This window comes from Apium graveolens, chromosome 2, assembly GCF_009905375.1.
Source record: "Apium graveolens cultivar Ventura chromosome 2, ASM990537v1, whole genome shotgun sequence".
Taxonomy (NCBI): domain Eukaryota; kingdom Viridiplantae; phylum Streptophyta; class Magnoliopsida; order Apiales; family Apiaceae; genus Apium; species Apium graveolens.
Window position 1 is genome coordinate 211996591 of NC_133648.1, and position 13848 is coordinate 212010438.

Consider the following 13848-nt stretch of genomic DNA (forward strand, 5'->3'; position numbering starts at 1 on the left):
CTTTAGTTTTGGTGGCTTTGGTAGGAACCTGTTTGGGCAAAGACACATATCCCATTGCCACACTGGAAGACAAAGAAACAATGGGGTTGGAGATAGTAGGAGTTATAGAAATGTTTACCTCACTTACCTGTGGTGCATTCATGATTGGCAAATATACCAATGACACCTGGCTGTTGAGGTTCATTCTCAAAAGGTCTGCAAGGACCCTTTTCTCTTGTGCCCAGCATTTGAGTTTATTATTCTCATTTGATATAACCAATCCTTCAGCAACATTGTTAGCCAATAACATAAAGAATCTAGCATAGTAGATGTTATGTGGTCTATTAGTTTTTTTACCTAATCTGGAACCTAATTCTAGCATGACACAGTTGCTAAAATTAAAGTACCTATCAGAAACTAGCATATAAAGCATATTAACAACAGATGAAGTTATGGCATCAAAATTGCTAATCTTCCCAGAGAAAACCTTAATAAAGGCATCTCCAAGAAAACTCCATTCTTTCCTAAGGCCTTTCCTTCTAATGCTACCTAAACTAGCAGAATCAAAGCATAGCCTATGGAATCTAACATAACAGATACATCTTTATCAGTGTGTGGTGTTATGGCATTATTCTCAGGCAACTTAAAGCAAGACTGTATATCATCACAGTTAATGCAATAATCCTTACCTTTGAGAGAGAAGGCAATAGTCATATCTGTGGAGTTGAACTCTGCAGTTGTCCAAATCTCCTCAATCACCTCACAGTAGATGGTTGGGGCTTCCAGCATTACATAGCTCAGTTTGCAGTGTTTGATGAAGTCCATCAACTTGTGATAATCAGAATGGGCTTCATTCTTTTCAACCAAGGCTACGAAATTATTCTTTTCATAAACAAATCCTGTTTGAGACATAATTTTGACTACTGGTGCCATTGTTGTGAGTAGAGGTTGCAGAGAAAAACTTGAGAATTTTGGGAGAGAAGGAGAATAAGAATTTCAAGAAAGCGTAAAGTGAAAATAAGAGTTCAAATGGGCTTTTATACTTTCTTGAATTAAAACAAAAATAAAATGATTAAATGATACTTTTAAATAAATTACAGCCGTTTAAGAGGAAAGAAAACTGTAGAAATTCTGAAAACTGCCTTTAACACAAATACATACAACAGTGTATATCTGTATCAACGGTTGAGTAAAAGAATCAAAGGCTGTGACTCACTTATAGTAACTGATGTGACACTTCAATGGATAAGGTAAATAGTTATCCGTTGATGATCAACACCATTTTATCCGTTGAAGGATAAAATTACCAGAAATGTATTTGTCTTTCAATGGATAATGAACATCCGTTGATAGAACAATTTTGGCTTTCAACGGATAGGGAATATCCGTTGATAGGATAAGTCTTACTTAAAGCCAACTTTGTTCTTGCAGCAAATTCATTTCAGGTTTCAAGGCAGATTACATAGATGACATAAATTATGAATAATTAAGCATACCTAGCTCACTTACTAATCTTGTGAATGTTGATTCATCAAGTGGCTTGGTAAATATCTCTACAATCTGCTTTTCACTTGGAACAAAATGAAGTTCCACTGTACCTTTCATCACATGTTCCCTAATGAAATGATACTTGATATCAATGTGCTTGGTTCTTGAGTGCTGCACTGGATTTTCAGTAATGGCAATGGCACTTGTGTTGTCACAGAATATTGGAATTTTGTCAACAGTCAAACCATAGTCAAATAGTTGATTCCTCATCCATAGTATCTGTGCACAGCAACTACCAGCAGCAATGTACTCAGCTTCAGCTGTTGATGTAGAAACAGAATTTTGCTTCTTGTTGAACCATGACACAAGCTTGTTCCCTAGAAATTGACAGGTGCCAGTTGTGCTTTTCCTGTCTATTTTACAGCCTGTATAATCTGCATCTGAGTAGCCAATTAGATCAAAACCAGACTCTCTAGGGTACCAAATTCCTAGATTTGGAGTCCCTTTGAGATATCTGAAGATTCTTTTAATAGCCACTAAGTGAGATTCTTTAGGGTCAGCTTGAAATCTAGCACAGAGACATGTAGAAAGCATTATATCAGGTCTACTAGCAGTTAAATATAAAAGTGAGCCAACCATGCCTCTATAACTTGAAATATCCACAGACTTTTCAGCCTTGTTTAATTCAAGTTTGGTGGCAGTGGCCATGGGAGTTTTTGCAGATGAACAATCCATTAAGTCAAACTTCTTTAAAAGATCATAAATGTATTTAGTTTGACTAATGAAAATTCCATCACTAACTTGTTTAACTTGTAAACCAAGAAAATAAGTTAGCTCTCCCATCTTTGCTCATTTCATATTTACTTTGCATTAACTTAGCAAACTTTTTACAAAGCTTATCATCTGTAGATCCAAATATAATATCATCTACATAAATTTGAAAAAGTATTTTAGAGCCATTAACATTTCTAAAGAAGAGAGTTTTGTCAATAGTACCTCTTGTGAAGTGATTATCTAGAAAGAATTTTGACAAAGTCTCATACCAGGCTCTAGGTGCTTGCTTTAGTCCATAGAGTGCATTCAACAGATAATACACATAGTCTGGAAAGTTTGGATCTTCAAATCCTGGAGGTTGGCTTACATAAACTTCTTCCTCCAATTCCCCATTTAGAAATGCACTCTTGACATCCATTTGATAGACTTTGAAATTGGCATGGGCTGCATAGGCTAAAAAGATTCTGATGGCCTCAAGTCTGGCAACTGGAGCAAATGTGTCATCAAAATCTATCCCTTCTTGTTGAGAATAACCTTTAGCAACCAATCTGGCTTTATTCCTTATGACAATGCCATTTTCATCCATCTTGTTTCTGAATACCCATTTTGTGTCAATAGAACTCTTGTTCTTTGGCTTGGGTACCAGCTTCCATACTATGTTCCTTTCAAATTGGTTTAGCTCCTCTTGCATTGCTAAAATCCAATCTGGATCCAATAGAGCTTCTTCCACTCTCTTAGGTTCCTCCTGTGATAGAAAGCTACTATACAGACATTCATCTTGAGTAGCCCTTCTAGTTTGCACTTTAGATGTAGCATCACTAATGATCAGTTCAAAAGGGTGATTCTTGGTCCATTTCCTTTGAGGTGGTAGATTAGCTCTAGATGAGGTTGCCTCAGTATTGTCATGATGTGAGATAGAATGTTGATTGGTTGAAACTCCCCCTGAGTTGCTGATCCTTTGAAAGGAATTGGGAGCTCTATCAACTGATGAAGTGAATTAATTATCCGTTGACAGACTGTGATCAACGGATGCTTCATTATGAACTTCAACGGATGATGCACTTTGTCTTTCAACGGATGCTGCATTGCTTCTTTCAACGGAAGCTGAATTATGACTTTCAATGGATGCAGCATTCTGTGCATTATCCAAAGGCATATTCTGAATTCTTCTTGAGATGCCTTCTTCATCATTCTCATCTTCACTATCATCACAATATATCTCAATGTTGTCAAATTTGAGTCCTTCATGATGTCCCTCATCTGTTAGTCCATCAATCTTTTTATCATCAAACACAACATGCACAGATTCCATGACAATGTTTGTTCTTAGATTGTAGACCCTATAAGATTTTCCAGCAGAATAACCAACAAATATTCCTTCATCAGCCTTTGCATCAAACTTCCCTTTGTGATAAGGTTGATTCCTTAAGATGTAACATTTACAGCCAAAGACATGCAGAAAGTTTAAAGTTGGTTTTCTTCTCTTGAATAGTTGATAGGGTGTCATACCTTTTGTCTGATTGATTAGAGAAATATTCTGAGCGTAACATGCACAGTTAACAGCCTCAGCCCAAAAGTAAGTTGGGAGTTTTGACTCTTCAAGCATTGTCCTTGCAGCTTCAATTAGTGATATGTTCTTCCTTTTAACCACACCATTTTGTTGTGGAGTCCTTGGAGCTGAGTACTCATGCATGATCCCATTTTCTTCACAGAACAACTTCATGGTTGAATTCTTGAACTCAGTTCCATTGTCACTCATAATATTCCTTACTTTGAAATCAGGATGATTGTTGACTTGCTTGATATGATTGATAATGATTTCATTGGCTTCATCCTTTGATCCAAGAAAATAGACCCATGAAAACTTTGAGAAATCATCTACAATTACTAGGCAATATCTTTTCCTTGAAATTGACAATACATTGACTGGTCCAAAAAGATCCATGTGTAGCAGTTGTAATGGTTCATCAATTGCAGATTCAAGCTTCTTACTGAATGAAACTTTCTTTTGCTTTCCTTTCTGACAAGCATCACACAGTCCATCCCTTGTGAATTCCACTAGAGGCATTCCTCTAACTAAGTCCTTTTTGACTAGATCATTCATTGTCTTGAAATTCAAATGGGATAGCTTCTTGTGCCATAGCCAACTTTCAACTGCACTTGCTTTGCTGAAAAGACAAGTAATGGATTCTGCATCTGTAGAGTTGAAGTCAGCTAGGTACACATTTCCTTTTCTAACTCCAGATAGAACCACTTTATTGTCCTTCTTACTTGTGACAATACAGGCTTCAGAATTGAAGGAAACAGTATTCCCTCTGTCACATAGTTGACTGATGCTCAATAAGTTGTGTTTGAGACCATCAACCAATGCAACTTTATCAATGATGACATTTTCTTTTGAAATCAAGCCATATCCCATAGTGAATCCTTTGCTGTCATCTCCAAAGGTTATGCTAGGGCCAGCTCTCTCCTTAAACTCTGTGAGCAGGGTGAAATCTCCTGTCATGTGTCTTGAACAGCCACTGTCCAAGTACCATAGATTCCTTCTTTTTCCCTGCACACAACAAAATCAATCAAGTTGATTTTGGTACCCAAGTTTCCTTGGGTCCAGCCTTGTTAGTCTTTTTCCTAGACTTCATTCCTCCTGCATCTTTAGACTTAGGTAGCTTTGGGTCAACCTTGATCTCAGATGTGGTTGGTTGAAGTGTAGGGTTAGTCACAGAATCACTTAGCACATTTGATTAAATTTGATAAGGCATGGATTGTGCAAACATGTTATTCCACATAGACATATTGTATGGCATTTGAGGCATACTAAATGCAGTAAAATAAGGATTATTAATATATGGCATGTTTGCAAAATGTGCATGGGGATTCTGATGAGACATAACAGGCATAGCATGTAGAGGTGACATAGACATGTTAGGCATGGAGGGATTTGAAGGCATGGGAGCATTTTTAACAGATTTGCAATTATCAGATAGGTGATTAACACTTTTACAATACACACAGCTTTTTCTAGGAGCATACCTATCAGGTGTGTAATTGTTATGTTTATTAATCCCTATCTTCCCATTTCTTTTAGATTTTCTTTTAATTTCCTTCTTATCCTCAACCAACTTAAGCCTATTTTTCAGCTTATCCAAAGTCATGTGTCCTATATTCACCTTACTGGCATCTTTGGATGTGCTAGCTCCTTCTTTGACAAAGTTCTTGAGAGTTGAATCATTCTTCTTATTAAGGTTTTTATTTTTAAAATTACTTGCCTGTTTTAATTGATGAGCCTTCAACGGATGCTCCTTTTCTTCCTTCAACGGATAACTTTCATCATCCGTTGATTCCACATCCTTTGACAATCCATCAATTAATTCTAACTCTTTTTTGTTCTTCTTCCAGGCATCCTCACAGAATGATTCAATTCCCTGAACCTTGGCAATTTGAACACTAACATCCCTAGATGTTTTCCAGGCCTTGATTACCTCTTGCTCACTTTCTAACTGTTTAGAAAGAATTTCTATTTTCTTAACAGCTTCTTCTAGTTCACTCTCAACAGTCAAGCATTTAAGTTTAATCTTTTTAAGCTCAATTACCTGATTCTCTAACACAGCATTCCTATCACTTAAAAACACATTATTCTCTTTGATCCTAGTGTTTTCTTTAGCTAGTGATTTAAGGGAAACACGCAAATGATATAATTCATTGGACATATCATTTATGGCTTCATTGCATTCATGTTTAGAAAGCTGAGAGAGATCAGTAGTAATTACCCGGTTGCTTGATGAACTAGTTTCATTTTCATCAGAATTAGTCATCAGGGCTAGGTTGACATATTCCACATCATCATCTTCATTGATCCCATCTGCTGCCCAATCATCTTGAGTGAGAAAAGCTCTTTCCTTTTGTTTGAGCAAGTCAAAATACTTCTTTTTATAATCAACTTGCTCAAATTTCTTTTTATCAGAGGTTGGCTTCCTACACTCACTTGCAAAGTGTCCACTCATGCCACAGTTATAACATTTGAACTTGGATTTGTCCACCATGTTTTTGTTTGGCTTAGTGAATTTTGTATTTTTCTTGAACTTCATCTTTGCAAACCTCCTGGACAGAAAAGCCAGATGTTCATCAATATCATCAGAGTCATCCTGACTGGAATTGTCTTCATCCTCAGCTACTTGCTCTTTACCCTTGCTTGATTCTGATTTGCTTGTGCCAATTTTGAGACTTGGCATTGTCTTTTCTTCATTCCTGGCTTCAACCTTCTCACTGTCATCTACAAGTGCAACTGATCCTCCTTTTCTCTTTCCCTTTTCCAACAGCTCATCTTGCTCCATCTCAAGTTCATAAGTCTTCAAAATTCCATATAATCTTTCAAGTGTGAAGTCCTTATAATCTTGGGAATTTCTTATAGAAACAGTCATGGGCTTCCATTCCTTAGGTAGAGACCTTAGAAATTTTAAATTGGAGTCCTTGACTTGGTACACTCTCCCATACAGCTTCAATCCATTCAACAATTTCTGAAATCTGTTGAAGGTATCATTCAATGATTCTCCTTCTTCAAAGTGAAAATATTCATACTATTGAATGAGAAGCTGCATTTTATTTTCTCTAACTTGCTCAGTGCCTTCACAGATAAGCTGCACAGTATCCCAAATTTCCTTAGCAGTTTGGCTGTTGATGACATTGTCAAACATATCTTGATCCAGGCCATTAAACAGAATGTTCATGGCTTTCTTGTCCTTGTGGACCTCTTCAATATCTTCAACAGTCCATTCTGCCTTTGGCTTGGGAATAGACTGTCCAACAGCAACTGTTGCAGTAGCAGTTGTGGCCACCTTGTGTGGGATGTGAGGACCATTTTCAATGCAGTTGATGTAGCTTTCATCTTGAGAGAGAAGATGTAAGTGCATCTTCACCTTCCAGTGATGGTAGTTATCTCTTTCCAGGATTGGAATCTTTACACCAATATCCTTCTTACTCATGATGTTAGCAGAATAGATCTTTAAACTCTTTGTATGTTAAGAGCTAGCTCTGATACCAATTATTATTCCCAGTGGACTAATAATGAGATTTACAGAAGGGGGGTTGAATGTAAATCTCAAAACTTTTTCAAGTTTTGAGTAGTTTCTAAGGCTAAGTGTTTAAGTGAACAAATGTGTGTGAATTGCTTGAAGCTGATACAGACAGATATATATTCAAACACAAATGTAAAGAACACAAAGAACTTAAAAACTTTTCTGGTGGGTTTGGTTGTTCCACCAGAGATCTGTTATTTCAGAAAATCTGTGATTCAAAGAATTAAATCACAGCTGCTTCCTAGTACAAACTAGATGATTTTCTCTCTGGATATTTCTAAACAGCTCAGGAAAATTCTTATCTAATTACTAGCTGCTACTTGGTTTATATATCACCAAGTTTACAAGTGAAGACAAAACTGTAAAATATAATTGAAAAGATTCTTCACATGTTTCTTCTTCATTTCTCTATCCAATGCAATCTAGGATAATCTGTGAATCTTTGAATACTTCCTTGTTTGCATCAGAATGGAAATGCTGCATTTTCTTGATTCCTCCTAGAGGCTTCCACATTCCAGTTTGTCTCTGTCAACCCATGTGCCTCTGTCAGCTTGTGAATTGTCACTATCAACTGCTAATGAACTAAGCATCCGTTGAAGCTTTCATCCGTTGATGCCTTATCCGTTGAGGCTTTATCCGTTGAAGCTTTATCCGTTGATGCATTATCAGTTGAAGTCTTTATCCATTGAAGCACTTATCCGTTGATGGATATTATCCGTTGAAGCATTAGAGACATCCGTTGAAGCTTTGTTTCTTATCCGTTGAAGGTCTTCAATATCCGTTGATACTTCTTCACTTATACAAAATTACAAGGCATGAAATATTTACAATTAGCCCTCCTATTTGCATATCCATTAGTAGTCAACATGACTGATAATTTCCTACAACATCTAAGAATTACAACTTGAAACCAGAGAATGAAATGTGCTACAATACTAAACTTATTGCTAAGTAAAGCTACTCCTTCAACGGATAGCCAAGATGGTCTTATCCGTTGAGGCTACAAACACTAGATTTCTACTTAAGTGTTTTGTTTAACTTATCATCAAACTAATACACATATTCCTAACAAAACTCAATCCGTGTTAAGTGATCATTCCAAATTCTTTCAAGTCTATTGCACAGACTCTCATCATAGCTTCTAGCGTTATAGCTTTGACTTGTCAATACTCACTCTTTTCTAGTTCATAATCGATACTATCTTTCGTACCTAATATTATACTAGTTACACTTTTGCTCGTTAGCGTTGTATAACCTTTTAATAAATGCGTCAACCTTAGTATCACGAATGCGTTTTCATTCCGAATACCACCATACTTTTACTACTCTTTTTTCAGCTTCTTCTATTTTCTAAAGTTTGATCAATCATATATAAGTAAAGGAATTTATTGAGAGATCACTATGATCATGAACACTTGTTCTATTACATAGTTAGTACAGAAGGTGGCCAGCCTTTAGTACTTGACAAGCAATTTAAACAACATGTGGTATCCTACTAGGCTTCTATCACACATATAGATAGTCATTCGGCAATACCTCCCCTTCAGGAAGGGTTGGTCTTCTCAGCTTACACGAAATGAAAAGGAGAGAAAAGAATGAATTGAAGAGAATTGTATATATATAAAAAATACTGCCACAAAATATCTGGCTTGGAATCTACCTCTGAACTATAGAGGTTTATCATAGGAGAACAAAACATATATATATATATATATATGTATCAACATCAAGTATTATAACATCGCAATTCACGTGCCTGAATATTTACTATTCTGTCCATCATTCCATGGACCCATGCTCTTGTGCGAGCTTATAAACAATCACCTTTGAAACTCCCTCGACTTCGAAAATCGAATCTGGGATTTCATTCTAGACATCATCGTTACTAGAATTCTATGCTTGCATGCAACCTTCCTCGTATAGTAATACTACTCTTTATCGACAAGAAGGAATAATTATATCATAGGTAAATGTTCGGCTTAGTTGGTCTATCAATAATAACTTATACATTACCACGACCCGATTAGTGGTACCGAATCTCAACATCCATTCCAATCCAACTCTTACGGTTGTAATCGGCTCATTACTCGCAGAATCATCGCTGCATTACTATGGTCCACCGTTGACCTACTGTAGTTACTCGTTTTCCTACGAATCTTAATAGATAACCATACGGAGTCCATACTTTTCGTATCGAATTCTTCTAAGGAGGTAACATAATCTCCATTCATGATTCATGAAGAACATTCCCGAACTTGACATACATATGATATGAAGCAAATAAAATTGCAGAAGAGTTTCAATAAAAGCAACGATAGCAGGTTAATACCATTATTAACCATATGTCTTTATTGGGAGACATGCATCTCAAAGGTTCATTTAGTCATTTCGTAACATAGTGCTGGCTTATATCAAGATGGTACCTTCTAAGATAGATAGCCCGCTCATGGCGATTACACGAATTAAACCTTTACCAAACTACTATTACGGTTGGGTATTGCACAGTCATCAGAAGGAATGTCAATCTTCCGAACCATAATACAACCTTCATGACTTTAACCATCATCACTGTATTCCTCTGGCACGAGCGCCTATAATTGTCCTCTTACACTAAAAGTGCCGGCCATCTCTTTGGCCTTTCCTGATAGTAAAATTTCCTTACAATCAATGTCAATTTAACCACCTTCAGCTAAATTTTCTACCTCATTTCAATCACTGCTTATGTGAAAATGCTTTTCTTAAGTCCTGGTGAGAAAAAAATCACCATTTTTCCATATGTCATTGCCTTAGTCTTTAGATGTGAACATTGTCACGGCTGACTCTCGATCATACTTAGGACGTTTCTTATCTTGGGTCCTTCTTGTTTTCACCAATCTCGACCCTCATTGCGTCGATATATACTTTCTTATGGTTCAACACGTGCCCCCCCTGACATTATTATAATTACGTCATATTTCCTTAATCAAAATTTCTATTCTTGAGAACTTTGAAGACTACCTTTCTCCTTGTAAAACCTCTAAGGTTATCCTTAAATCCTTCATCAGGTACACCCTAGGCACATGGCATATCAAAATACCATTTACTAATACTAGAATCATTGTCTATATACTTCTGAAAAATTTCTCCACTGATCCTTAAAGGTTGTTGTTACCTTAATCCTTTCCAATTCATATTGTCAAAACTCATACTGTCCCTATTAAGGGTGAAATGCCAACCTTTATGCATTCCCCTAGGATTCATCTTAAGTTACCGAGGTTCTATCCTTAATTTCACCTTTAAAAAGGTACATGCATCCTTCCATGGATAAATCAAGTCATATATCCTTGATAGATTATCTTATTTAATCATTCCCATCTCGATAATCTATACTAAATTTTATAATAGCATCCTTATTCAAAATGAGGTCAATCAATATGGCCTCCAAAAGATAACAACGGTTATCCGCTTTTCTTGCCTGATTTAGTAATGATAACGGGGATGTTCTAGAAGATATAGGTCGTGTTCAATGTGAACTTTTTAGTTCTAACTACTCATTTACCTCTTTATTTATCTCAACAGTCATCTTAATGTTGGGATATCTTTTATACCTGGCATCCCCCTTTTTGGGTATCAATTCATATGCGTTACTTACACTTCACATTCTTGAAGGTCACTTCCTTCATCCAGTTTCCTAATTTCTTACTTTCTTGTCTCCTCAGTCTATCCGCGTCTCAATATTTATCCTTCAAACTATCTCAAGGTTTCCTCGAATCCTCCCAACTTAAAGGGGATAAAATATATGTGCCTCTTATGCCTTCAACCGTCAACTTTAACTCATGGTGAATCACCCTCATCCTGAAGATCATATACTTTTCTATTTCTATTACTATGAGTCTTTAGGGTTTCCTCATACCCAAATCCCTTATCATTCCTCAAACTCCATTGCCTTTATATTCCTTTTCACTTCAGTTTTTTTTATTTTCCTTTCTCTTACAATCACTTCATGAACCCACTAATCATTGACTTCAAACATCACGTCGTTCTGGGATTCTTGTCCTCAGAACGAATCTTGACAACTTTTATAACTTAGATTCATAATTCATCATACTCGTCTGCCTTTGTTCCGGCTCTAAAGCTTTTACACTATCTTTATAACCTTGGGAAGTACTTTCCCGAAAACAATTGACTGATTTTTAATCGGTTTATTATAACCTCTGGCCCCGTGTCTTTCTTGGCCTTTCACCAGCGGGTGGCCTCTCTCTTAGGAGGGTAAGTGACAAAAACAGTCTTTTGTGATTCGTCAATCATTTAGAATCTCAAATTATTCCTATATTTCCATTAGCCAGACTCTTGCCTCGACTGGGTCAGCTTGTCCCTTGGAACTCTGAGAGCTTAGCGACTTAAAGGTCCTGAAAAAATTTCTCACCGCATTGTTTCCTCAGTATGGTGGTTAGGGATAATAGTCTAAGTTCTGTTTAGAAAGGTCCATGAATTGTCGTATAGGAGTACCGTCTCGGGTCTCCTTTCCTTACTTGGCTTCTGTTTCCTTAGTCTGAACGTTCTCTCCTTCTCCCCATAATCAGGGTCATCCTACATATTTTAAATCCTCATTTTCCACTTCATTATGTTATGGGTTCCTTCTATCTTGATGCGACCTCCCTGACTATCAGGTTCAAGGTTTGCTCTAAATCTTAGATCTCATCTTTAAGCTCTTGAATATTTGGAACCCAAATTCTGTAGGAACACCTCATTATTCCCTTATCATCTTTCTCGGTATTAATATCTTCTCCAGTCATTGGCTCTCTGCCTTCATTCATCAATTTTTCTTGGCACAATATGATCTTTTTCAATAATTCGGGCTGCATTACAATCTCAAACAGCTTTTCGGTACCGGCTCCGGTTACCTTCACTTCTTTTTCCATTTTCTCGTAATCTCTTACCAATTCTTTCAAAGACATTATCATCTTGAGTCTCTCCTTTCTACTAAGGGCGTCAGCCACCATATTGGCTTTTCTTGGATGATAAAGAATCTCATAATCGTAATCCTTGATTAGCTCTAACCGCCTCCTCTGGCGTATGTTGAGCTCTTTCTGCGTGAAAATGCACTAGAGCACTTATGGCTTGTGTCAATCTCGCACTTCTCTCCATACAAGTAGTGCCTCCAATCTTTAGGGCAAAACTATTGCCACGAGCCCAAGCTCATGGGTGGGGATATCAAATTTTTACATTCCCTTAATTGTCTTGACGTGTACGCGATTACCTTGCTGTGTTGTATAAGAAGCACCCTAATTCGCTATGCGAAGTGTCACTATAAATCACAAAATCTCCTTTTCCATCCGGAAATGCCAACATAGGGGCCGTCACCAACTTTTGCTTTCGTACTTAAAAGCTATTCTCGCATTTCTCTGTCCATTCGAACTTCTCAGTCTTACGAGTAAACCGCGTTAAAGGGGCTACTATCTTTACAAACTTGAATGAACCTACAGTAGTTATCGACCAATCCTACCTCTGGTAGTCGTCCTGACCAAGGTCATCCATTCCTCATTGGTCCTTTCTTCGTTCTTTTCAGGATCCTCTATAGAATCCTCTTTAGCAATAATCCCTTTTGGGATAACATCCTCAACCGCTACATCCTTAATATGAACATCATTTGGTCCTTCCTTAGGGTGCTCCATTGGATCCAGAATCTGATCCCCAATATGTAGTAAAACATCATCATATTATTGCTCTTGAACTTTAGGGTTCGGAGTCTCACTACCATTTACGATAATGAACTACGCTTCTATCACGATATTTATAAGGGTTCTCATAAGGGTTTTAACTGTCAGTACTACGTTAGGTAGTCTGACTATGAACTTGGCAAGAGTTCTTATTATCTTAGTGAACTTCTTATCTTAACGTCGCATCATCTCTGAGGTTTATAACGCTTAGCTCTGATACCATTTCTGTAACACCCCCAAATCCGGGGTCGTTGATCCGGGTTGTCACGAGTTCCATTTCCCTTAATAATACCTAATCTTAATAATCAACCAACTACTGCGTACTGTGACTCCACAATATACACACACACCACAAGTTATAGTCTCAGAGATGAATATCCAAAAATAACCCAAGTCATTTTATTCCACAATTATAAGTCATTACACCTCAAAAGGGTTTCTGAATAAATTTACATATTCTTTGCCATTATTACAATTCATAAATATACATAAGTCTAGTACATCAAAAGTTGAAAGCCTAGCCTATTGGTAGTTCCTACCTCAGCTACAACGGCATCAACGTCTACTGGAAACTGCGGAACGTTTCCTATCCGCTCTTGAATTGGGAGCTTGGTCCTGTTCATCTTGTCTATCTGTTGTTGTGTGATGAAAGAAGAAAGCAAGGGTGAGTAACAAGCCCACCGAAATAATATGTATAATAATTTACAATATATGAGTATTCTTATAGTACTCATGAAAGTCTTGGTCAAGTAAAAATGAACCAAGTTTGATATCTTAACGCGACCAGGTCGCAAAATATTCAGTATATATGTATATATACTTTTCAAAATCTTGGA